We start from the raw sequence: 26413 nt of genomic DNA on the forward strand, positions 1-26413 counted from the left end.
ACTGTTTCAGAGATGTAGCAGGTGATAATTCAAGATGCAAATATCAGTCCAGACCAGAGAGCCTGAAGAATGGGGTCTGGGAATGGGAATAGGGTAAGGAAACACATTTTTGTGCAGGCAGGTAGAATCTATTGCCTCAAGAACAAACCTAAAAACAGGGCCTATAGATACCACCCTCTGAATAGCGGTAATGCTCTTGAATGCTCCTTTTGAAGTATTAAGTTCTCATTTTTGGTACTGGAGACTGAATGACATCAATTAAGGATGACCAGATTTCTTCACTGATTAAAGAGACTTCCATGATAGAAACACTGTCTATAATAAAAATATTCTGTTGTTCTCTAGACCAAAGCCTCTTTGACTTTATTTCATAAAACTCATGGATAAAGAATTTTCCATGAAAATTACATTTTCAGAGTGAATAATCCCACTGGGTTTGTGTAATTTCTAGCTTAAGCCCCTGCTCAAGTAAGCATGCTTGAATGAAAGTGAAAATGCTCTTCTTTTTATGTGTATAATATTGTCATGGATAAATATATTTTATTACTGAAAATGTAAAAAGAAAATTTATGGAGAAATTAGAACAGAATAACATATTCAGGGAAATAAAAAGAATAAACTTGTATATACTTAAGTTCTTATTGATATATGTAATACATTGTGAAATGATTACCACAATCAAACTAATTAACATATCCATCACCTAACTTGGTTACTTTGTGTGTGTGGTGAGAATTGAGATTTATTTAGAAATTTTCAATTATACAATATATGATGATGATGATAATGATGAATTTATTTTTCGAGATTTATATAAAAATGTTTGTTTAAAGTATCCAAAGTGGTAATTTGATACACACATATTACCACAATAACATTAACATTATAGTCATCCTCATATACATTAGGTCTTCAGCAGAATATTCATCTTATAACCAGAAGCTTGAAGCCTTTGATCAGGAGTTCCACTCCTCGCTCCCCCCATTCATCAACCTCTGGTAATCACTCTTCTACTTTCAAATGCTCTTCTTAAAGAACTAGCTTTAAATCATCTCTATTGTTGTTAAATTATTCACAAATGAATCATGGATAGAGTTTGAACTTCTGGCTCCTCCATTCTTAGCTGAGACTTTGAGCAGGATATATAACCACTCCCCAGGCCTCAATTTCTTCATCTGTGAAAATGGGATAATGAAAGTATTATCTCATAAGGCTGTTTTGAGGATAAAAAGAGTTATCTGACACAAAGAACCTGGTATGTAAGTGCTAAAAAAATCTTCACCATTGGCTTTACTAGTAGCATTCATCTACCTCATTTTCTTACACTGGTTTAGGATACATCCACATGTTTTTTTTTTTGTTTTTTTTTTTTTATTTATTTTTTATTTATTTTTTATTTTTTTTTAATTTTATTTTATTTTTAAACTTTACATAACTGTATTAGTTTTGCCAAATATCAAAATGAATCCGCCACAGGTATACATGTGTTCCCCATCCTGAACCCTCCTCCCTCCTCCCTCCCCATTCCATCCCTCTGGGTTGTCCCAGTGCACCAGCCCCAAGCATGCAGTATCGTGCATCGAACCTGGACTGGCAACTCATTTCATACATGATATTTTACATGTTTCAATGCCATTCTCCCAAATCTTCCCACCCTCTCCCTCTCCCACAGAGTCCATAAGACTGTTCTATACATCAGTGTCTCTTTTGCTGTCTCGTACACAGGGTTATTGTTACCATCTTTCTAAATTCCATATATATGCGTTAGTATACTGTATTGGTGTTTTTCTTTCTGGCTTACTTCACTCTGTATAATAGGCTCCAGTTTCATCCACCTCATTAGAACTGATTCAAATGTATTCTTTTTAATGGCTGAATCCACATGTTGAATAAGATACTGAGACTGAGAACCACTGGTCCCAGAGTCCAGAATTATCTAACATTTGACATTCTGCCTATGTCACAAAATCATACAAATTATATAAGGTAGATGGAAAAGTTATCTAACAAGTTGGCTCTGCTGGAATAGAGATCTTCTGTTACAATTTGGGGATCTTTTTCCAGACTTTCACTGTTTCAAACAACAAGGCTACACATACAATCCCTTAAGCTAGTCTGGATGTGGGGACAATTGGCATCAGTTTAAGGCTCTGGAAGGCTTGGATGTTTCATAGCAATCCATGCTGACCTTTGACATGATAGATGCTGATACTGTAGCTGAGTCCATTAGTCAGTGATTCACAATCTTTAAAATGAATCAAATCAAACTGGAATTATATCAGTAAATATGTTTATGGCCCAAATATGAATTTATTTCTCTTTCTTTCTCTCTCCTCCTTCTCTTTGTCTTTCTTCCCTTCACTCTTCTCTTTCTCTTTTCTTCTATATTTCTAGTCATTCTTTCAAACTAAAACTCTCTTTTTTAAAAATCTGCACATTTCAAATGTCTGCAGTGTGTTATTTAGTCCAGTATTTTCCTTAACCAGATTAACATCTTTAGTTCTTCTTCCTAATCTGATCATTCTTGTCCCTTAATATGTGGTGCAGTGATGTTAAGTATTCTCCCTCAAGGGAGAAGTATATAAGTTTAAATACTCATCTTCCAATGAGTTATTTTGTTTTGGGATGCTTAAGCACCTATAAATACGAAAAATATTCTCATTGAAACATCCGCAATCTTTGCCCCATGGCTATAAAGCCAACAGCTTCTCTATTCAACATCAGTGTGTCTTTCCGTATGCAGTTTGAAATAGCTTTGACCTTTCTGGCTGTGCTATCACACTGTAAACTTGTATAATAATATTGAGCTTGGATCTAGCACTCCATGTTTTCATAGCATTTTATGATTATTGATTGGTTATTTCACACAATATCCAAGCAGAGCAGTCTGGATAGATCTGGACAATACTAATTTTATTGATGAGGAAACTGACAGAGACACTATCATTTTACGTAGCCATCAGCACTTAGTGGCAGGGAGCAGAGTGACACACCAAGTGGTGCTTCAATTCACTGGCCAAGTTATTTACAAAAGAGACCATGCAGACTTTCTGTGTGTGAAGAAGACAGATGAGGGACTTCCCTGGTAGTCCAGCAATTAAGAACCTGCCTGCCAAGGCAGGGCAGGCAGATTTGATTCCTAGGCCGGGAAGATTCCACATGCCCTGGAGCAACTAAGCCCGCAGGCCACATCTGCTGAGCCCATGTGTCCTACAGCCTGTGCTCCACAGCAAGAGAAGCTACTGCAATGAGAAGCCCAGGCACTGCAAGGATAAGTAGCCCCTCTTTCTGCAACTAGAAAAATCCTGGGCTCACAGCAATGAAGACCCAGTGAGGCTATAAATAAATAATTTTAAAAAAAGAAAGATGAAATGTGCAGAGCCAGCTGGCTAAAGTTCAGACCGTGGCTTCCACATTTCCTAATTGGGCCACCCTGTACAAGTCACTTGATATCTGCATATATCAGTTTCCTAATCTGTAAAATGAAGGTAGTCTTTAGCACACACCTCATATGATTGTTGTGAGCATTAAGAGTGGTAGTGCCCTCAGCTGGCAAAGAAGTACATGTTTTAAAATGCTAGTTATTTTTCTGTGTTGCATATTTCTTTAATTCTGCTTTCTCTTTGATCTCTTCGGTGGCCTGATACTAGTGTCGGGTGCCTTTCTGAATCTATATTTATTTGCATCTCCCCCAAACGAAAACCCAATATTCTCTGTCCTCTGTATCTATGAGTTCTACACCTTTGGATTCAACCAACCATGGAGAGAATATATTGAAGAAAATAAATTCTGGAAAGTTCCAGAAAGCCAAACTTGAATTTGTCTTACAGGCAACTATTTACATACATAACATTTACATTGTATTTACAACTATTTATATAGCATTTACATTGTATTAGGTATTATAGGTAATCTAGAGATGATTTAAAGTCTACAGGAAAATACGGGCAGATTGCATGCAAATACTACACCATTTTATATAAAGGACTAGAGCATCCCCGGGTTTTGGGTCAAGAGGGGGGTTCCAATCCCCAGGAACCAATCCCCTGGGGTTACCAAGGCATGACTATATTATGTTTTCCCCTAACTTCTCCCCCACTATTTAAAAGAACTTAGCCAACATTCTCTGTTCCTGGTGACACTTAAAACTAACCTCTGTTGTGATTGTTCTTGCATGACTAGGGAACCTGCCTGGATGCTGCCCACCTCCTACCAACCATTCTTTCATGAAAAGAACAATATATTATTACATAATGAGCCTCTTTCAGGATCAAGAGCTACAAGGGATACAGCATGGCCCAGGACAGACAAAATGCCCATTTCCTGGTTTTTTTTTTTTTTTCTGTTGGAATGTTATCATTTTTTTTATAATGCCAAAGAGCATGTGAGAGACTTACTGCTACCTCCAAAGTTTCTTATCTCAGGCACTTAAAACACATAGTTGGAAAAACTGCTTGTGTTTAGTGAAATTTCTGTCTGAAATGCTAGGGAGTATTCTAGGCTTAGAGAATAATTGACCTAGATACTAGAACTATACCTATTTTCCTTAGGCATATTATCCAAATTGGTCTTCCCAGGTGGTGCTAGAGGTAAATTCTCCTGCCAGTGCCAGAGATGTAAGAGATATAAGTTTGATCTCTGGGTCAGGAAGATCCCCTGGAAGAAGGCATGGAAACCCACTCTAGTATTCTTGCCTGAAGAATCCCACGGACAGAGGAACCTGGCAGGCTATCTAGTCCATGGGGTCAAAGAGTTAGACACAACTGAAGCAACTTAGTATGCACGCATTATCCAAATTAGTTAAGGCTAATCAGTGAGTTTATATTGTATCATAAAGTGATATCTATGCAATGAAAAGGTCATTAGATTGATAGCAGGTGCAAATAATTCATAAGATGATTTAAGATTATTACTAATAGTGATTTGTCATAAGCAAAACTGTACACATTTTGTCCTCATTAACATATATTTTATATAATATTTTGTGTAAATTCTACTTTGGTGTACATTCTCTCTTTATCACACACACATACGCAGCATTTTTACTAGTTTCTTAAATAATTCTAATCTTTGCAATTGTCCCCATGCTTTGTCATTAAAAAAGGCACATTTCTCTAGATCAAAATCAAAAGACTTTTCAGAGAGCTCATCATGAAATCTTGGAAGCCTTTAACTTCTTTCTTATTTTGATCTGGGAGTGACTAGAAGTTTGTGTAATAAGCCATGCATCATCATTGAGAGTATGAGTATGTAGGATGATTTATTCTATCCAGAAATATTTATATTATTTTCTTATGATGGTTAGTAAATGAGACTATTGTTTGCTTATTTGAGTTCCTATTATATCAACTACTATCATCAACATTTTATATGATCTTCGTTCTTTTCCCAGTAACACTCAATCTCATTTTATGAAGGGGGAAGCTGAGGTCACACACCTGTTGGTGGGATGATTATTTGACTCCAGATCTGTTTAACATTATAGTCTCTACATTTAACCACAATACCAGACAGCCTTTCAACTGATATCTATTGAGAAAAATGACTGATTTTTTTGTTCATAGCAATGTATAACAACAATAGCATCAAGATGCCTCTGGGTCATTAAGAAAAGCTGTTTGTTTTATATACAGCAGAAGTAAGATTGGAATTTACGATTTCTATCTAATTTGCAAGCAGCTCTATACATATTACATGGGCAACAGTTATATGAATTGAATTGCAGTCCATAACTAGCTAATTTTAACTGAACTATGTACTTCAATCAAAATTGCTATAATGGAAACTTATGAGAAAAATTATCTTTCTGGTTACTTCTGAAACAGGAGGGAAGGAGGCAGGCACAACTTTTGAAAGAATGACATACTCCAAGGACACAATATAAATCAATTAGAATCAAATGGGTCCAGGATGGCAGACAAGTCAACTTCAACTAGACCTTGATCCTCAATCAGTAAGCTAAATGACACACCCAGAGGTGCCATGACAGTTCCAAGGTCAACCATCAAAAGACCAAAAAGTTGGGCAGTGGGCCCAACTCCTGGAAATCTCCATCCCATCCCAAAATAGTTGGAATAATTCTCCCACTCATTAGCTTATGAAATTACCCAGTCCATAAAAGCTAACCATGCCACATTTTGAGGCCACCACACTCAACCTCTGTGAGGGCCTAACACTCTGTAGCATGTGTTTCTCCCTGAATAAATCCACTTCTTACCTATTACTTTGTCCCTCACTGAATACTTTCTGAGATGAGACATCAGGAATCTGGGCTTCATTACTGTTGGTTTTGACAAGTCCCAGCCATGTGGGTTCAAGTCCCAGTCAGATGAAAAATGGTTTCACTTCCTTTAGTTATCTGATTTGAATAATGTTTAAAACAAAAGTGGGGTACTTTTATTTCTTAAATTGTGCAACTCTTGGCTAGTCTTCACTTAAAAGCAGATAAAATGAAAGATGGAGAATTCTATCAGTTGATCACACGTCAAAGATCTTGCAAGTAAGATAATTTCACCAGCCTAGAATTTAACTATGGAAATAAACAATACTGGAAATGCTCTGTGGAAATGGCAGATAAGATTTACTACATGATACTCCATACTTGCTATAATCTAGCACATTAAGTAAGGCAAAGGTTGATTGTTTTAGCATTAAATAGTTGAAAACAGTTATTTGCATTTATAGTTTAAAGGTTGTTATACCTAAGGTGGAGAAAGCAATGGCACCCCACTCCAGTACTCTTGCCTGGAAAACCCCATGGGTGGAGGAGCCTGGGGGGCTGCAGTCCATGGGGTCGCTAAGAATCAGACATGACTGAACGACTTCACTTTCACTTTTCACTTTCATGCATTGGAGAAGGAAATGGCAACCCACTCCAGTGTTCTTGCCTGGAGAATCCCAGGGACGGGGGAGCCTGGTGGGCTGCCGTCTCTGGGGTGGCACAGAGTTGGACACGACTGAAGCGACTTAGCAGCAGCAGCAGCATACCTAAGGTACCTAAGGAGCAGTGAAATACCCAAGGATGTTTTATCTTTACCTCACCTACTTCTCTCATGGGGAAATAACTTCAGAGTTACAATTTCTCATTTCTTGCCCCAAAGCCATGTCTACTCTACTGCTGTTGTGCATCTTGAATGTTTCCTTACTGCTGCCTTTTATCTTTTAGCACACAAGCAAAGTTAAGCATCTCCTTCTAGAAGTTAAAAAAATAAATAAATAAACTCTTAGTCCCATTGTAACCATAGCCCTGTCTCTCTCCTTTCCTTTAATAACCAGGGTTTCAAACACTCTAGCCTTTCTCTTTTCAGCTCCTCAATCATAATTGCTGTACAACTCTCTTCACCAGGTTTCTTTCCTCAGCCCCCTACTAACTGTAATCTTCCTAAGTTAGTAATCTTCCTAAGAAGATTCACTTTGCTGCCAAATTCAATGAATAATTTTCAATCCTCATCTGTCTCACCTCTATAAGGCTTTCAGCACTAGTCATCACTCTCTCCTTTAGTTTTTCTTCCTTTAGGATGTTCGGACCCCCAGCTCTCCTGATTCTTCATGATGTCTATCATTTGCAAAATCTTCTTTCTCTAACTACTTCCTGATGGTCTTTTTGTAGTTCTCCAACTTCTCCTTTTTTATTTAAAATACTTTCTGGTTGATATCATGGATTGAAATGGCTTTATGATCACTTATATCCAAAAGTCCCAAACTTTTTTCTGGCCTCCAGAATTCTCTCCAAAATTCAGGTCCCATTTCAAACTAAACCAGCCTGAGATAAAACCCATCACCTCCCCATTTGGCTCAGGTTAGTCATGAAGGGGTTACTTTAATTATCCCATGTCCTTTCACTCATATTTGAATGAATGGTCAAGTATTACGTTACTCTGCCTTCTAAATATTTCTAAGATATGTTCTCTCCTGCCTATTTTGATTGTTATCGAGTAGTTCATACCCTTTCCAACTTTCACTGGACATTTTGCCTTGTAATGGTTCTACTCACCTTTATCATCATCCCTTCAAAACCATCATTTCATTGCTGCCAAAATTGTGCCACTTCTGTGCCAAAATCCTTTCACTAACTCCCTACTATGAAAAGAATAAAACTGAAGTTCTTTAGGTATTGCTTGAGGAAGCCTCTGGAAAATCCAGGACTTGGGGGTCTGTTTGGTGACAGGCGATCATGGACTAGCCATCCACAAACTTTAAATATAAAGGTGATCTAGACTTCATGAGAGATGACGGGAATGCAATGGTGGGAGCACCAGAACTCTGTCTGCCAAAGGGAAAAGCATGGGAAACTTAAGGTCAGCTTTGGAAAGAAGGTAGCTGGAGAGGCAGCAGGAGTGACTAGCATCCCAAAGACCTAAACTAACAGGTAGAGAGGCTTACTTCTTAGAAGACCCTGTTCACTCAGAAAGGAGTTCATTTGTTTAAATTTGTTTAAGCTCATTTGTTTAAAAATGAAGCTTTCTTTGTTAAGGTCTAGCTTGCGGTTGTTTTCTTTTGAGTTCCATTGTTCAGAAAGATTTGGAAGAGTTCAACTGGAATTCCATCATCTCCACTAGCTTTGTTGAAAGATGATGCTATGAAAGTGCTGCACTCAATATGCCAGCAAATTGGGAAAACTCAGCAGTGGCCACAGGACTGGAAAAGGTCAGTTTTCATTCCAATCCCAAAGAAAGGCATTGCAAAGAATGCTCAAACTACCGCACAATTCCACTCATCTCACATGCTAGTAAAGTAATGCTCAAAATTCTCCAAGCCAGGCTTCAGCAATATGTGAACCATTAACTTCCTGATGTTCAAGCTGGTTTTAGAAAAGGCAGAGGAACCAGAGATCAAATTGCCAACATCTGCTGGTTAATAGAAAAAGCAAGAGAGTTCCAGAAAAACATCTATTTCTGCTTTCTTGACTATGCCAAAGCCTTTGACTGTGTGGATCACAACAAACTGTGGAAAATTCTGAAAGAGATGGGAAAACCAGACCACCTGATCTGCCTCTTGAGAAATTTGTATGCAGGTCAGGAAGCAACAGTTAGAACTGGACATGGAACAACAGACTGGTTCCAAATAGGAAAAGGAGTACGTCAAGGCTGTATATTGTCACCCTGTTTATTTAACTTGTATGCAGAGTACATCATGAGAAACGCTGGACTGGAAGAAACACAAGCTGTAATCAAGATTGCCAGGAGAAATATCACTAACCTCAGATATGCAGATGACACCACCCTTATGGCAGAAAGTGAAGAGGAACACAAAAGCCTCTTGATGAAAGTGAAAGAGGAGAGTGAAAAAGTTGGCTTAAAGCTCAACATTCAGAAAACAAAGATCATGGCATCCGGTCCCATCACTTCATGGGAAATAGATGGGGAAACAGTGGAAACAGTGTCAGACTTTATTTTTCTAGACTCCAAAATCACTACAGATGGTGACTGCAGCCATGAAATTAAAAGACGCTTACTCCTTGGAAGAAAAGTTATGACCAACCTAGATAGCATATTCAAAAGCAGAGACATTACTTTGCCAACAAAGGTCCATTTAATCAAGGCTATGGTTTTTCCAGTAGTCATGTATGGATGTGAGAGTTGGACTGTGAAGAAGGCTGAGTGCCGAAGAATTGATGCTTTTGAACTGTGGTGTTGGAGAAGACTCTTGAGAGTCCCTTGGACTGCAAGGAGATCCAACCAGTCCATTCTGAAGGAGATCAGCCCTGGGATTTCTTTGGAAGGAATGATGCTAAAGCTGAAACTCCAATACTTTGGCCACCTCATGCGAAGAGTTGACTCATTGGAAAAGACTCTGATGCTGGGAGGGATTGGGGGCAGGAGGAGAAGGGGACGACAGAGGATGAGATGGCTGGATGGCATCACTGACTCGATGGATGTGAGTCTGAGTGAACTCCGGGAGTTGGTGATGGACAGGGAGGCCTGGCGTGCTGCGATTCATGGGGTCGCAAAGAGTTGGACACGACTGAGTGACTGATCTGATCTGATCTGTCCAGAAAGAACAACCAAAACTTCCTTTTAGACCAGAGAGTGCCATATTGAGTAAAGTAAGTCAGAGAAGGAGGAATACCGTAAGACATCTCTTATATGTGAAATCTAAAAAAAACTGATACAAATTAATTTATGTACAAAACAGAAGCAGACTCACACAGACTTATGGTTGTGGGAGGGGCCAGAGAAAGAGTTGGGGGAAGGGATAGTTAGGGAGTTCAGCATGGACATGTACACACTGCCATATTTAAAATGGATACCAAACAAGGGTCTGTTGTACAGGACATGGAACTCTGCTCCATGTTATGTGGCAGCCTGGATGGGAGGGGATTTTGGGGAAGAATGGATACGTGTATATGAGTCCCTTTGCTGTTCACCGAAACTATCACAATGTCATTTATTAACTGGCTATACTCCAAAACAAAATAAAAGTTTTTAAAGCAAAAAACAAAAAACTCTCTTTTGAACTTTTAGAGCAGATATCACAGAAATTGAGAGTGAAAGCGATCTATAAGACTCTTATCAGTGTGGACTGGGGCAGTACATAGTCCAAGAAAAAGATGCATGAATGTGAAAAATTGTGCTACCCATCAGAAGTCACTTATTTGGCAAGTTAATCAGTTTTATTACACAAATGCTAATGTTAATGTCATAATTGATAATAAGCAAAAGGCCTTGAATAGCCATGACATATTTTAAGACAGGACAGTATGATCATGACAGATAACTAATCAGAGTCTCTCAACGACTGTTTTAACTTATTATATTCCTAATAATTCTATGTCTTGATTATTTATTTTCACAGCTTATAGCATAATAACAGTAGATCAGTAGAGGGAGAAACTCTTTGAGGCAGGTTGCAGCAAGATGTAACATTAGAGAACAAAGGCTAAGACAAAAAACTAATTAGACTTTGGAACACAGACATCTTAAAATGGGGGTGTTAATGTAGAGGAAAACAGCCTCAGTAATGACCCTGGGGGCATCATATCTGCCCGTGGAGAGTTTCCAACATGATACAACAGAAAAAGCCATGGAGTAGAGTTAGAAAGATCTCTGTTCTGAGCCTAACTTCATCATTTACTAGCAGTGTGGTCATGAGTCTTGAAATTTCATCTCTCAGCGCTCAATTTTCCCATCTATACAGTGGTAAGAATAGACTACTTTGAACATTTGGCACATTTTAGTTTCATGTTATCTGCATGACATAGTATAAAAAAGCATTTCATAGATAAGTGCAAAAAGTGGCATTTTATTTCATGATCAAAATGACTCAGGAACCTGATGTATTTTAAATTAAGGGTGCTCAAAGAAGGCTTATCCTTTTCTTGTCTAATTTTCTATGGCTACTTCCTCTCTAGGTGGTCTCTTTCAGTTCCATGGCTTTAAATATTAACTATTGATACTTGAATCAAAAATTGATATATATTAATCCTGTCTTCCCAAATGTTATAATCAACTGCCTACTTAATATCTTCCTTTGGTTCAGTTCAGTTCAGTTCAGTCACTCAGTCGTGCCCAACTCTTTGCAACCCCGTGAACTGCAGCACACCAGGCTTCCCTGTCCATTACCAACTCCCGAACTTTACTCAAACTCATGTCCATTGAGTCGGTGATGCCATCCAACCATCTCGTCCTCTGTCATCCCCTTCTCCTCCTGCTTTCAATCTTTCTCAGCATCAAGGTCTTTTCAAATGATTCAGTTGTTCACATCAGGTGGCCAAAGTATTGGAGTTTCAGCTTCAACATCAGTCCTTCCAACAAACACCCAGGACTCATCTCCTTTAGGATGGACTGGTTGGATCTCCTTGCAGTCCAAGGGACTCTCAAGAGTCTTCTCCAACACCACAGTTCAAAAGCATCAATTCTTTGGCACTCAGCTTTCTTCACAGTCCAACTCTCACATCCATACATGACCACTGGAAAAACCATAGCCTTGATTAAATGGACCTTTGTTGGCAAAGTAATGTCTCTGCTTTTTAATACACTGTCTAGGCTGGTTATAACTTTCCTTCCAAAGAGTAAGTGTCTTTTAATTTCATGGCTGCACTCACTTCTGCAGTGATTTTGGAGCCCCAAAAAATAAAGTCTGTCATTGTTTCCACTGTTTCTCCATCTATTTGCCATGAAGTGATGGGACCAGATGCCATGATCTTTGTTTTCTGAATGTTGAGCTTTAAGCTAACTTTTTCACTCTCCTCTTTCACTTTCATCAAGAGGCTTTTTAGTTCTTTTTCACTTTCTGCCATAAGGGTGGTCTCGTTTGCATATCTGAGTTTATTGATATTTCTCCCAGCAATCTTGATTCCAGCTTGTGCTTCATCCAGCCCAGAATTTCTCATGATGTACTCTGCATAGAAGTTAAATAAGCGGGGTGACAATATACAGCCCTGCCGTACTCCCTTTTCTGTATGGAACCAGTCTGTTGTTCCATGTCCAGTTCTAACTATTGCTTCCTGACCTGCATATAGGTTTCTCTAGAGGCAGGTCAGGTGATCTCGTATTCCTATCTCTTTAAGAATTTTCCACAGTTTGTGGTGATCCACACAGTCAAAGGCTTTGGCATAGTCAATAAAGTAGAAATAGATGTTTTTCTGGAACTCTTGCTTTTTTGATGATCCAGCAGATGTTGGCAATTTGATCTCTGGTTCCTCTGACTTTTTTAAAACCAGCTTGAACATCTGGAACTTCACAGTTGACATACTGTTGAAGCCTGGTTTGGAGAATTTTGAGCATTACTTTACTAGCGTGTGAGATGAGTGCAATTGTGCGGTAGTTTGAGCACTCTTTGGCATTGCCTTTCTTTGGGATTGGAATGAAAAACCTTTTCCAGTCCTGTGGGCACTGCTGCATTTTCCAAATTTGCTGGCATATTGAGTGCAGCACTTTCACAGCATCATCTTTTAGGATTTTAGATAGCTCAACTGGAATTTTTCACTTGGAAATGCCTTCAAATTTAATTTGCCTAAAACGCAACTCTTAATTGCACCCTCAGCACTGTTTCTCCTCCTGCCTTCCCTATTAATTTAATAGCAATATTACATTTTATTATTCAAGCTAATAATCTAAAAGTCATCCTTGGTCTCACTCTTAACCACATAGTGTATATCCAATTCACTAGCAAAGTCTGTTAGCTCAGTCTTCAAAAGTTATCTTGAATCCATCAACTTCTGTCAGTTTCCATTGCTACTACTGTAGCCCAAGACAGTATCATATTTATTAGTACTACTACATTAGCTTACTAAATGCTAGCTTGGCCACTCAATCTTTTCTGACTCACCAGCCAAAATCATAAATTAGATTATGTCACATTCCTACTCAACCCCAAGTTTCCCATTATTATTTGTAGTTGTTTTTTATTCGCTAAGTCGTATCTGACTGTTTAGTGATCCCATGGACTGTAGCCCTCCAAGCTCCTCTGTTCATAGGATTTTCCAGGCAAGTATAGTATACTGGAGTAGGTTGCCATTTCCTTCTCCACCCATTATAATTAGATAAAAATCTAAATATTTCACTCTGCCCCCATAAGGGTTTACATAACCTGACTTTAATCTACCTCCTCAACCCCATTTCTATCACCTCACCTCTGATTATGTTCTATTCATACTGGTCTTTTTTCTCTTTCTTAAACACATGTGACCCATGAATTATTCTGATTGGCCAACCTAAGTGACATATACACACTTGTGGAGGGGGGATGAGGTCAAGTGATTGACAAAGCTACCACAATCAAGTGGAATGAGAGAAACATTATTAAAAACAAGGAATGTAAGTCACATACTCAAAAAACCAGATGTCTATTCTAGTACTAACCTGCTAGAAATCTCATATCAACATAACTTGTACCACCAAATGCTACTAAAATTTCAAATGAAATGGAACCAATAAAAAAATTACATGGTTAAAATTACTTTTTTATTCAAAATCAATAGATACAGGCACAGCCAACATAAGCTTCTAATTAGGTGCTTAAGTGGGCTAATACATTACTGTGGAATTAGAGTACTTAGTTAGATCCAAGGATCTTCTAATTGTTGCTGACCAGTAAAACATGACTATTTTCTTTTAGGTTAATTTTTGTGAAAAGTTGCCACAATCACAGTGCTGTAGTTTTGAAACACAGAGAGAAGTGTCAGGGTTGTTTATAGCACTTGAGCTTTCAAAATCCTTTTAATGGCTATTTCAAGGGACCTAGCTACTTGTTTCTTGACTTTTATTGTTTGATTATTAATCTTTTTATGATTCATATGACTGGCTCTAAGAATTAGATATCCCTAAATTTACCAACAAAATTATCTTCTTTAAATGAAAATTGCAACAAATCTTTCTTTTCATAGAAAGCTATGTTCACGTCTTGAATTTCAGACATTTGAAATCCAACTAAGTAATAAATAGGAAAAGCTACTAATGAAAAGTGTTATTTTTAAATGAGAAATTCAAAGATCAAAATAAAATGATTATTCATTGTACTACACAAATAGCCCATCTTTGTACCAAAAAACCCTTTCATCTTTACAACTAAATTGACTAAGAGGCATGGTTTCCTAGCAACATTCATTGTGTTTATGACCTTTCCTCCAATCTGAACACACATATGTAGTTCTGAAGCTAATAAGTGTACATCACCCGACCTAGACTATTCCAATTTCCCTAGAATAGGTTGAGAGAAATACCTAACCAACGATGAGTACTAAGAAAATAAACATGTGTTCAAAACATGTTTGAGCATTTTGATATGAATATGTTTGAGTGAGTGAAATTCACTCAGTCGTGTCTGACTCTTTGCGACCCCATGGACTATACAGTCCATGGAATTCTCCTGGCCAGTATGTTTAACTAAGGTTAATAAATGAAAGTATAATCAAGTAGAATTTTATTGCAGCATTCCAGCATACAATTAGAAAATGACACGTTTAGAAGAAAGTTAGGATATATGGAAAGGTTTTACTGACATCAGAAAAAATATATATCTATACTTCATTCACAATATGCACATTGTGATATATACAATATATGCATCTATATCTTAGGACTATATTTGCCATGTTTTGAGAATCTAGGTGTTTGAACACCACTAGAATTTGGAAAATGCTTGATAAAACAATATGTTAAATGTGTCTTAAGCATTCTTCTGAGACAACTGTACCAAAAAAAAGCCCACATTGTAAAGTAGCAAAAATTTGAGGTAATAACTCTTATCTATGTACCTGAAACCTGTATCTTTTTAGTACCTTTTTCTTTGAAAATCAGAGATAGCAAGTACAACAAGAAAAAAGTACTCTCATCTTTGTAACTTTTCTATGTGTCAATTTCTATGTATTAAACAGTCCAGTAGAACTACATCAGAAAAAAGGTGAGAAGCAGTATATAAGAATCTGTATAATCTTTTGAAGAGAAAAGGCCTTCACTGCTGGCTAATTCACCAAAAGTGCAGGAGTTAAATGGCATCGAGCCATTGGTGCATTTTCTTTGATATTATCTAATGAATCCCTCCAAATTTATATGTTTTGTATATCACCACCACAGATGCAGGGTTTAGTGAGTTTTGCTTATGCAAAATGAAAATAATTGCAGGGAAGCTTTTAAGCCAGATGTTAGAAATCGCTCGAGACGTGTTTGGGTCAGCATGTTTGACAGAGTTTACACAAGTGGCTACTCTAACTGGCAATTGACTGCCCAGTGGACAATTAGTAATACATCTTCCTTGTTTGTTAAGTATATATTTATTTCATTTTAAATAATTGTGTCTGAGGTTAAAATGGCAATAAGAGTGATAAATTCTCTACCTTAAATCTCTTAATAGGTATGATGAGTATAGCTTAGCCAAAACAGTAAATGTTTAAAAAAGAAATACTTTATTTATTCTGACATCCATATAAGATTTGTTTTGTTTACACGTCAAAGAATGATTTTTCTAACTGCCAAATCTTTGATCTTAACTTAAGAGTTAAAATTCCAGCTGTGTTCTTTACGACTCTCAATTTCATTGTCAACAATAATGAAAAGTCTACAGTTAGGACACAGCCAAGGGTTGTTTTCTTTTCTTCCCTTTTTTCCTTCCTTCCTTTCTTCATTCCTTTCTTCCTTCCCTCCTTCCTTCCTTTTCTCCCTCCCTCCCTTTCTTTCTTCCTTTTATTTTTGTTATGATCACTTTAGAGTCAGCTCAATTTCTCTTTGACGAGAAAGCCCTTGGTTAATAAGTGTATAAAATATTCTTAGGCCTATTAGTAGTTGTAATTACCAAAGTCATAGAACTAAAGGTTATAATTTTAAGAACATACTTAAGCAATTGACCTTTCTGGGTTATTATATTGGTCACTTAAATATCAACTTCTTAATGAATTTTGCTGTTACTAATGAAAATCTCTATGATACTTTTCAGGCTTCAAACATCCTGTGGAATCTCAACCATCAAAATTGGAAAGGTTAGCTAGAAAACTAGAAGAGTGAGTACCTGGCTGCCTAATTTCTCAGTTCAATGTTCATCGTACTCTACTGTCTTACACACTGTTGTCCCTTTCCCTCATCTTTTTGAGTTCACTTCTCCACTCCAACTGTGGCCCTATGTTACTTACCCTAAAAGGTAGAAGTGTAGTTTCAGAAAGCTCTCCTGTACAATTGAGAAAAAGTCTTAATTTCAGGCTAATTTAATTATTGACCTGGATTTCCATCTTCTTACTTAAAAATATGAAGAGTGGAACTGTATAATTTTCTAAATCCTTTCTATTTCAAAAATACTACAGTTCTTAGAACGGTTTCATCATCCAAATGATGAATAATTTACCATCTTAGTAAACGTTATGACCTGAGATATCTTCTTAAGCTTAATTTCTTCCCTTCTTCTTACCTCTTCATGTAAAAGCCTTCACACTCTAGCTTGGGCCTCTCCAGTTTCACCAACTCCCATGACAACAGTGCCCATGAAGTTTATACTCCTGACACATTTCACTTTTCATGCATCTAGGATATGTCAGAGGGATGATCATGCAATAGAAGGAACATGTGTTTCTGAAGGGAAAAAAAAAAAAAACACAAAAATAATCAAAATCCAGTTCTTTCACTTGTAGCTCTGGGAACTTGGCTAAATGACTTAACCTCTTAGAACCTCAGATTCTACATCCATAAAACTGAGATACTTGGTGCATACCAGTGTTTTTGTTGAGATTAAAGATGACACCTAAAACTCCAAGTGAAAGTTACTAATATTATTTAAGTGGCAGATTTCATTACTCCTCTGCTGATTTTAGTCTGATACCTTAGCATTTTTGTATCCTGCTTAGCTCAGAGTTCTGTATATAGGGGAGGCTCAACAAATATATAAATGTTTGATCAAATAAATAATCAATGAATAAACCACAAAATGAGCTCTTTATATTTTCTCTACATACCTCCTTCTGGAGAAACTTAACTTCATTAAAAAAAAAAAAACCAAAAAACCACAAATCTACTCTGAAATATGGAGTCAATATTGTCCCAATCAATGAAGGGTAAAGTTCAGAATATAAGTCAGGTCCAATTTGCTATTGTTTTCCTTTAATGATGTTTATTGGTTCTAGCTTCCCTTTAGTCCCACGACCAAGTCCCTACCTTAAACCTTAGTTCTGAAAGTGAAGTACCTGCACTGCTTCAGCTAAGATGTGTCCTGAAATCTTGTATTGATAACCTGTATTATACTGCAGTTCTTCTATGTTGGAAATTCTAGCTAATTATTTCTATCGTGACTAGGAATGGAGTCCTAGCAACCCTGAAATCCAAATATCTAGATCCTATCAGCTTATAACCATTTTTATATGCTACTAAGTCTTGAATCCCTGCCCCTGGACTCTCTTAGTCTGGCAGAACACGACTGTAAATGTGGCTGCTTAACTGGATTGCAAGATATTATATATCCAGGCTTCTCACCAGCTTCTAGAATTCCCTTTGTTTCCAACTGCCTGTTTCATTCCAGTGACTATGTCTGACTTCCAGTCCAGAGTTCCTGGACTGGTTCTTGGATATTATTTCTTTTGCCTTCCCTAGTTCAGCTAATTCTACTTTTGGAAATATCTTTCTCAGCCATATTCACACATTCTCTCTTTCCTTATTCCCTTTTTTTCTTCCAAACTGAAGCTACTTAGTTCAGGAAAAGCTCCTTTTCCTTCTTGCCCCCTCTTTTATATATGAGTCAAGACAGATGGTAATTGTATCTGCTAAATATCTATTGCAACATTTGTAATAACATTAGACATATAGATGAGTCACTTCACTGTTATCTATTTAATGTTCTTGGAAGTGCTAAGGGGTCTCTTTTAGAAAGCACAGATAGCCATCTTTATAGTTAAAATTTTCAGTTTAACCCAGTTTTCATCAAGAAATTAGAATGAGACTCTACAGATGAAGGAAGCAAACTTATGGTTTCCAGAGAGTAAAGAGGGATAAACTCTTGGAGGGTGGGAGGGATAAAATGGGAGATTGGGATTGACATATACACACATTACTATATATAAAATAGATAATAAGAACCTGCTGTATAGCACAGGGAACTCTACTCAATACTTTGTAAATGGCTATATGGGAAAAGAATCTAAAAAAGAGTAGATATATGTATATGTATAACTGATTCACTCTGCTATACAGCTGAAACTCACACAACATTATAAATTACCTATACTCCAATAAAAACAAAAACAAAAAAGAAATCAGAAGGAGACCCTTATCTAAATTTTGATTGTGTTCCTACTCACATCAAAAACTTTAAAACAGATAAAGTGAACAGTCTGTTGTAATGTTTGCTCAGGGATATCTCAGTCCTTCGGTCTCTACATACAATACTGAGGTGTCCTCATGAGTAACTCTTGGGAAGATTATGCAAACGTCTTTTGCCTTCTTCCCCTAGGGGAGGAGGAGCCAGTGGAAATTATTTTCTCCTTGGTAATCTCTCATTCACTTTTGGATAAAAACCAAACAGCAACAACACAGGTGTGACCAAATTATTAAGTAAATGTAGATTCACATGGTTAAAAAGCAGATGCAGAAAATGAAGAGTACACTATGAGTGACTAGATCAAATTGCTAGGGTGGGAAAAGAAAGACATTTTCTACCAGAAAAGCTAGTGCAACAGCTTAGAGATGAGATGATGGCTGTCTTGGACTATGTGTCTAGCTCACATTCACATAACCTATTTTAAAGAGGCCAGAAGAGCAACAATCAACTGATTTTGTTGAAATGTTGAGAAAGAAAAAAAGAAGGTGAAGTTGCTCAGTCGTGTCCAACTGTTTGCGACCCCGTGGACTGTAGCCCACCAGGCTCCTCCGTCCATGGGATTCTCCAGGCAAGAATACTGGAGTGGGTTGCCATTTCCTTCTCCAGGGGATCTTCCCGACCCAGGGCTTGAACTTGTGTCTTCCATGTTGCAGGCAGAAGATTTACCCTCTGAGCCACCAGGGATGTTTAGCCATACCATAAAGAATTCCTGCCTAACAAATGTTTTTAGAATTTGCGGACAAAATTTCAATTCATCATGTAATGGGATAATATTTATTTTTCTTATTTATATATATATATTTAACACAGCACCTTATATACTTTTTGAGGCTCTGCAAAATGATAATGTGGATTATTTTAAAATTTTATTTGATTCTGCAAAATCATATCATTTAATGACTTCTGTTTGAAATATTTAGTCCTATTGAGTCTGGAAGAATTAGCTTTGCAATTGGCTTTATAACAAAGTCAAAAATTTATATTTTGATCCTAGTCTCCCACCCCACCCCCACTTCCTGAAACTAATTTGTTTTGTTCTTTAAGTAAATTATTGTGGGTTCACAGGGATTAGGATTGGGGTATTCTGTCATTTTACTTCTTAGTGCTAAGCAAGAAATTGCTCAAGAGAAAAGATATTTGACACAAACTATGACATTAAATAAAGAAAAAATTAGAAAGTTTTCATTCTCCAAGGTTAGATGTAGTCAACCACAATTTAAGATATATGTTTATTAAGTTAGATAAACTATAAACATCTTATGTAGAAATGATTCAACCTATTAAAATTTATGTCATGGTCAATAAAAATCCAGTTAAAAGAAATTAGATTGAAATGACTGCTGACAGGAGCAAACTAGACTAATCCCTCAATGTTTGTTTGGTGTCAATAATAGATGGGATATGATGATACCAGTAATACTGAAATCTACATATCAGTTTTAAATCTGAGTTAATTCTAAATAAAAGTTTAAAAAACAATGGAACTTGATTATAGTAGAAGCCGCTAACAGAAGAACGTGTAGTTAGGAAGTCTGATTAAATGTTATTTTGTTTGCAAACAAGGCTGAAACAAAGTAACATGCTCTTTTAAAATCCATTTAAATAATCCATATTTTCTATAACAGAGATTTTTAAATTCATTTTTACAAGTACTAGGGATGTAATGTACAAATGATTAATACAACTAATACTGCTCTATGTTATATATGAAAATAGTTAAGCGTAAATTCTAAGAGTTCTCATCACAAAGAATTTTATTTTTCTTTTTCTTTTATTTTGTACCTATATGAGATGATGGATGTTTAGTAAACTTATTATGGTAATCATTTAATAATGTATATAAATCAAATCACTATGCTGTACACCTTTAGCTTACACAGTGCTGTATGTCAATTATACCTCAATGAAATTGGAATAAAAAATGACAAAAAATAAAGTTCTAATATTAACTTTTACTAAGTGGTTGATTCCATTATCCTATACACAGACAAAGAATGTCTGTTCTTATTGACAATTCAGCCACTATCTAGTGGAGATTTCTTTTGACAAGATAAAAGCAGCATCTAGAATTAACCAAAGTGATTTCAATAAATGTCGACAGAATACACAGAAGAACTGTACAAAAAAGATCTTCATGACCCAGATAATCACGATGGTGTGATCACTCACCTAGAGCCAGACATCCTGGAATGTGAAGTCAAGTTGGCCTTAGGAAGCATCACTACGAACAAAGCTAGTGGAGGTGATGGAATTCCAGTTGAGCTATTTCAAATCCTGAAAGATGATGCTGTGAAAGTGCTGCACTCAATATGCCAGCACATTTGGAAAACTCAGCAGCGGCCACAGGACTGGAAAAGGTCAGTTTTCATTCCAACCCCAAAGAAAGGCAATGCCAAAGAATGCTCAAACTACCACACAATTGCACTCATCTCACATGCTAGCAAAGTAATGCTCAAAATTCTCCAAGCTAGGCTTCAGCAATACGTGAACTGTGAAATTCCAGATGTTTAAGCTGGTTTTATAAAAGGCAGAGGAACCAGAGATCAAATTGCCAACAACCACTAGATCATCGAAAAAGCAAGAGAATTCCAGAAAAACATCTATTTCTGCTTTATTGACTATGCCAAAGCCTTTATGTGGATCACAATGAATTGTGGAAAATTCTGAAAGAGATGGGAATACCAGACCACCTGACCTGCCTCTTAAGAAACCTGTATGCAGGTCAGGAAGCAACAGTTAGAACTGGACATGGAACAACAGACTGGTTCCAAATAGGAAAAGGAGTATGTCAAGGCTGTATATTGTCACCCTGCTTATTTAACTTCTATGCAGAGTACATCATGAGAGATGCTGGGCTGGAAGAAGCACAAGCTGGAATCAAGATTGCTGGGAGAAATATCAATAAACTCAGATATGCAGATGACACCACTCTTATGGCAGAAAGTGAAGAAGAACTAAAGAGCCTCTTGATGAAAAGAGTAGAGTGAAAAAATTGGCTTAAAGCTCAACAGTCAGAAAACTAAGATCATGGAATCTGGTCCTATCACTTCATGGCAAAGAGATGGGGAAACAGTGGAAAGAATGGCTGACTTTATTTTGGGGGGCTCCAAAATCACTGCAGATGGTGCTTGTAGCCATGAAATTAAAAGACGCTTACTCATTGGAAGGAAACTTATGACCAGCCTGGACAGCGTATTAAAAAGCTGAGACATTACTTTGCTAACAAAGGTCCATCTAGTCAAGGCTATGGTTTTTCCAGAGGTCATGTATGGATGTGAGAGTTGGGACTATAAAGAAAGCTGAGCACCAAAGAATTAATCCTTTTGAACTATGGTGTTAGAGAAGACTCTTGAGAGTCCCTTGGACTGCAAGGAGATCTAACCAGTCCATCCTAAAGGAGATGAGTCCTGGGTGTTCATTGGAAGGACTGATGTTGAAGTTGAAACTCCAATTCTTTGGCCACCTGATGCAAAAAGCTGACACATTGGAAAAGATTCTGATGCTGTGAGGGACTGGGGGCAGGAGGAGAAGGGGACAACAGAGGATGAGATGGTGGGATGGCATCATCAGCTCGATTGACATGGTTTTGGGTAAACTCTGGGAGTTGGTGATGGACAGGCAGGCCTGGCATGCTGCAGTTCATGGCGTCACAAAGAGTCGAACACGACTGAGCAACTGAACTGAACTGAACTGAATCATTAGAATGTGTCTTTTGTTTCCTTTTATTCTGGGGAGATTTGCCTATTATCTTTAACTTCAATTGTGTATTTAGCTCTTTAATTATTCAATAGTCAAATATACTAGAATGAAATAGTCTTGGTGAATCCTTGGTGAATGCTTAGTATAGGTAAATCACTGCAGAAAGGAGTCTATTTAATCTTTAAACATCTTTAGATATCAATATTTCATCACTGTCTTGGTAGCTGATACTAATATTTATGAACAATATATTTAAAGCAACACAATTAAAGCTACAGTACCTTTTTATCATTTCTGTGTATTTTGCTTAACATTGTAGTTCAATTTTATGATTCAGTGATCATTTGTAAGAGGCCTAAGTCTAGATAATTTTATCTCGTTTGCTCCAGATCCTTATTTCCACATGTCCATGGAATGTCTCCATTTGAATGCCCTACAAACACCTTTAGCTCAACATGACTAGAACTTAATTCATTATTTTCCACCCCTCAAATTTTCCCTTCTTCTATGTTCCCATTTTATCTTGAATCACTTTACTCCAAGATAAAGAAGCACAAAATATAGTATGATCCATCAGGAACCAAATCTCTCTCATAACTATTTCTTCCTCTTCCTAGACACTGGTATTGTCTAACATTAAGCCCTTACTTCCTCATATGAACACGATTGCGTTTCCCAATCAGTTGATTCAAACCGTCTTCTACCCTGTCCTCATATTAAACTTTCAAAAGCACAGCTCTGGTCATATCACAATGCTGTTCAAACACCTTCAGAGTCTCTCCAGGGAAGGTAGCATTTAGATTGACCTTTGAAGATAATGTGTTTTTAGAGAATGTGAAAGCATTCCAGATATTCATGTGAAATGAGCTCTAAAAGAACATGGAGTGTTTCAGGACTAGCACATAGTTTGATATCTCTAAAGGGTAGATGAGTGAGAGAAAGAGCTTGAGCAAGCAGCAAGCTTAGAATTTTCCTCTTGCTAGTTCCTTTACCTCAAATATTTAGTGTCCAATCTAGCTCAAATGCTACATTCTCCAAGACATCTTCTCTGGTGCTGCTAACTGGAAAAAATCCTTCTGCAAACAAAAGCTTAACCCCGCATACTCTGTATAGCATTACAGGTATTTGTGTACAGACTTCATGCTCATGATGGTGCAGTAAGCTATCTGTAACTTAATCTGTGTAAGCTATCTGCACATTTGTGCATCAGGTTCATTTGGTTCAACTCCCAAATCACCTTTTTTTTTTATGAAAAAGTAAATATGCAAACATTGCAAATGGTAGAGTAGATGACAGCCATCCTTGTAGAAAACAATAAATACATCTACCCTAAGATAAACCTGAGACTTTAAAAAGACTCAAAATATTTTAAGCAAAATTGAAAAAAATTTACATAAAAACTAAAGAAAAGAAAACTTTGTGGAAATCATACATTTTAGTAATAAACCCATTAGAAACTTTTCAGGTTTCCACTGGTCATCATTTATTACAGGTTGTTGAATGAACTTTCAAGGAATTAAATTCAGATTAGAAAAAAAGAAACATTTCTGAGTACTGACTTCAATCTAATGTAATAATGATTATCATTATGTACAAGGTATGAAATTTTATCCTTTTGCATTACTTGGCATTTCATTTTTGCATTTGGATTTGCCCTGTGTGATAAGTTGGTTTCAGTTTTTGAATTGATTTGTAATAGAATGTGCTTGCTGGGCTAAAATAGTCCTTTCATTACACTGCAGAGTAATTCAATGTCAGAAATCTTGACTGGGAATGTAAAGCTATAACTTATTTTCCATGTATAATCAACCCTCAGTTATCTCAGAGTGGACTATCCATGTTTCAGGGAATTGCATGTCAACATTTATCAACAGCACTTGCTGTAGATGCGCTGGTGAAAGCACATAGCTTGCTTTACTATTTTTTTTTTTTTTTGGTTGATTCAGTCTCTCTTCCTATTTTTTTCTTTGCATTCAGTCTATATCACAGTATAAATACAATATAATGACTTAACTACATGTTCTTGCCATTAGAAAGTTGAGAGAGTAGCTCTGATTTTGAGTGTTACTCTGTTCCATGAAGTGAAGGTGTTAGTTTTAGCTTCATGTCCAACTCTTTGGGCCCACATGAACTCCTCCATCCATGGGATATTCCAAGCAAGAATACTGAAGTGGGTTGCCATTTCCTTCTCTAGTGTATCTTCTCGACCCAGAGGTTGAACACTGGTCTCCTGCACCACAGGCAAATTCTGTATCGTCTCAGACACCAGGGAAGCCCATAGAGTCAGTTTAACGAACTGACTCTGCTAAACTGACTCTATTTCAGAGTCAGTTTAACAAAGTGAAGCCTGCCTGAAACAGCTAAAGGAATTCAGGATGGGAAACATATATGTTGTATATGTATATTGCCTCCTCAAGTGAAATAACATGTACGAAAATACTCTATATGTAAATACCAATCCTAATATATTCCACAAGATTAGCTTAAGCTTCCTCCTGAATTGGATGAAATTCTGGGGGAGTGGAACAAGCACTTTATTTGAAATTGTACATGCTAGGTTTGAGGCTGTCTCCTTCAACAAACAAGTTCTGTACTGGGCAGTGCAAATTAATCTCCGAGAGCATTATTACTCTCACTGTCTATTGTTTGTTCCTGCTTAATCTTGTTTTCCTCTTTCTTTTGACACAACATTCTGACTTTGCTTTGAGGAACCTTTCCCCATCTGAGTCCATGTGTTTAGGGTGGAGCTGACCTCCCTTCCCTTACACAACTCATGGGCTCAGGACCCACACTGGCCAATTAATCTCAGGAATTACAGAAAAAGATGTTAGATGCCTGAAGGGGCTGGTAGCCATGTTTGCTCTTTGTGGAATATATATGAGAGCAAACAACAGATAAGGCATGACAGAGAATGTGAGTAACTCAATGCCCTGAAATTGCTGTTTGATGCAGAGATGTAACTAGGAAATGAGTGCCTTGCTGTTTTCAGCACATGAGTGGAGGAATTATATTTTAATGTTTTGCTTACTTGAATTCCCTATTCAATGTTCAAATGTTAAATGAGGTAATAGTGTATTGTAGTGGATCGAATGCAACATATAGTGAAATTTTTATGAAAAATAAATAAAACAATAAAGAAAAAATTAAAAATAAGCAAAATAGTGTTATTGCAGCATTTGGCTTAAAACCTGGCACATTTTAAAGAAATAAATGGATATTTCAGATCAGATCAGATCAGTTGCTCAGTTGTGTCCGACTCTTTGTGACCCCATGAATCGCAGCACGCCAGGCCTCCCTGTCCATCACCAACTCCCGGAGTTCACTGAGACTCACGTCCATCGAGTCAGTGATGCCATCCAGCCATCTCATCCTCTGTCGTCCCCTTCTCCTCCTGCCCCCAATCCCTCCCAGCATCAGAGTCTTTTCCAATGAATCAACTCTTCTCATGAGGGGGCCAAAGTATACTAGATGTAAATAAAATATTAGTATAAAAAGTAAAACTAGTTTGGATAAATACCTACAGGGTAGATAATGAAGAATTAAAAACTTAGAGAAATCTGTATGCAGGTTAAGAAGCAACAGTTAGACCTGGACATGGAACGACAGACAGGTTCCAAACTGAGGAAGGAATATGTCAAAGCTATGTATTGTCAGCCTGCTTATTTAACTTACTTGCAGAGTATATCATGCAAAATGCCAGTCTGGATAAGTACAAGCTGAAATCAAGATTTCTGGGAGAAATATCAATAACCTCAGATATGCAGATGACACCACCCTTATGGCAGAAAGTGAAGAGGAACTGAAGAGCCTCTTGATGAAAGTGAAAGAGGAGATTGAAAAAGTTGGCTTAAAACTCAACATTCAAAAAATTAATATCATGGCATCCAGTCCCATCACTTCATGGCAAATAGATAGGGAAACAATGAAAACAGTGAGAGACTTTACTTTTTTGGGCTCCAAAATTACTGCAGATGGTGATTGC

At 37.2% G+C, this 26413-nt stretch overlaps 2 long non-coding RNA genes across 2 annotated transcripts in view; one reads left to right on the forward strand and one right to left on the reverse strand.

Moving 5' to 3' along the window:
- The window catches only part of LOC123330817, a 123071-nt gene that overhangs the window by 1241 nt on the left and 95417 nt on the right, over nt 1–26413 (reverse strand). Inside the window, exons 4-5 of the long non-coding RNA XR_006547007.2 lie at nt 16837–16997; nt 1–1175 (exon numbers count right to left, since the gene is read on the reverse strand). The exon at nt 1–1175 is cut by the window's left edge and continues 1241 nt beyond it. This is a non-coding gene — a long non-coding RNA (uncharacterized LOC123330817). The remainder of the gene's footprint in view (nt 1176–16836; nt 16998–26413) is intronic.
- The window catches only part of LOC123330818, a 74209-nt gene continuing 64150 nt past the window's right edge, over nt 16355–26413 (forward strand). Inside the window, exon 1 of the long non-coding RNA XR_006547008.2 lies at nt 16355–16435. This is a non-coding gene — a long non-coding RNA (uncharacterized LOC123330818). The remainder of the gene's footprint in view (nt 16436–26413) is intronic.

The sequence above is a fragment of the Bubalus bubalis genome, chromosome 20 (genome assembly GCF_019923935.1).
Source record: "Bubalus bubalis isolate 160015118507 breed Murrah chromosome 20, NDDB_SH_1, whole genome shotgun sequence".
Classification (NCBI taxonomy): domain Eukaryota; kingdom Metazoa; phylum Chordata; class Mammalia; order Artiodactyla; family Bovidae; genus Bubalus; species Bubalus bubalis.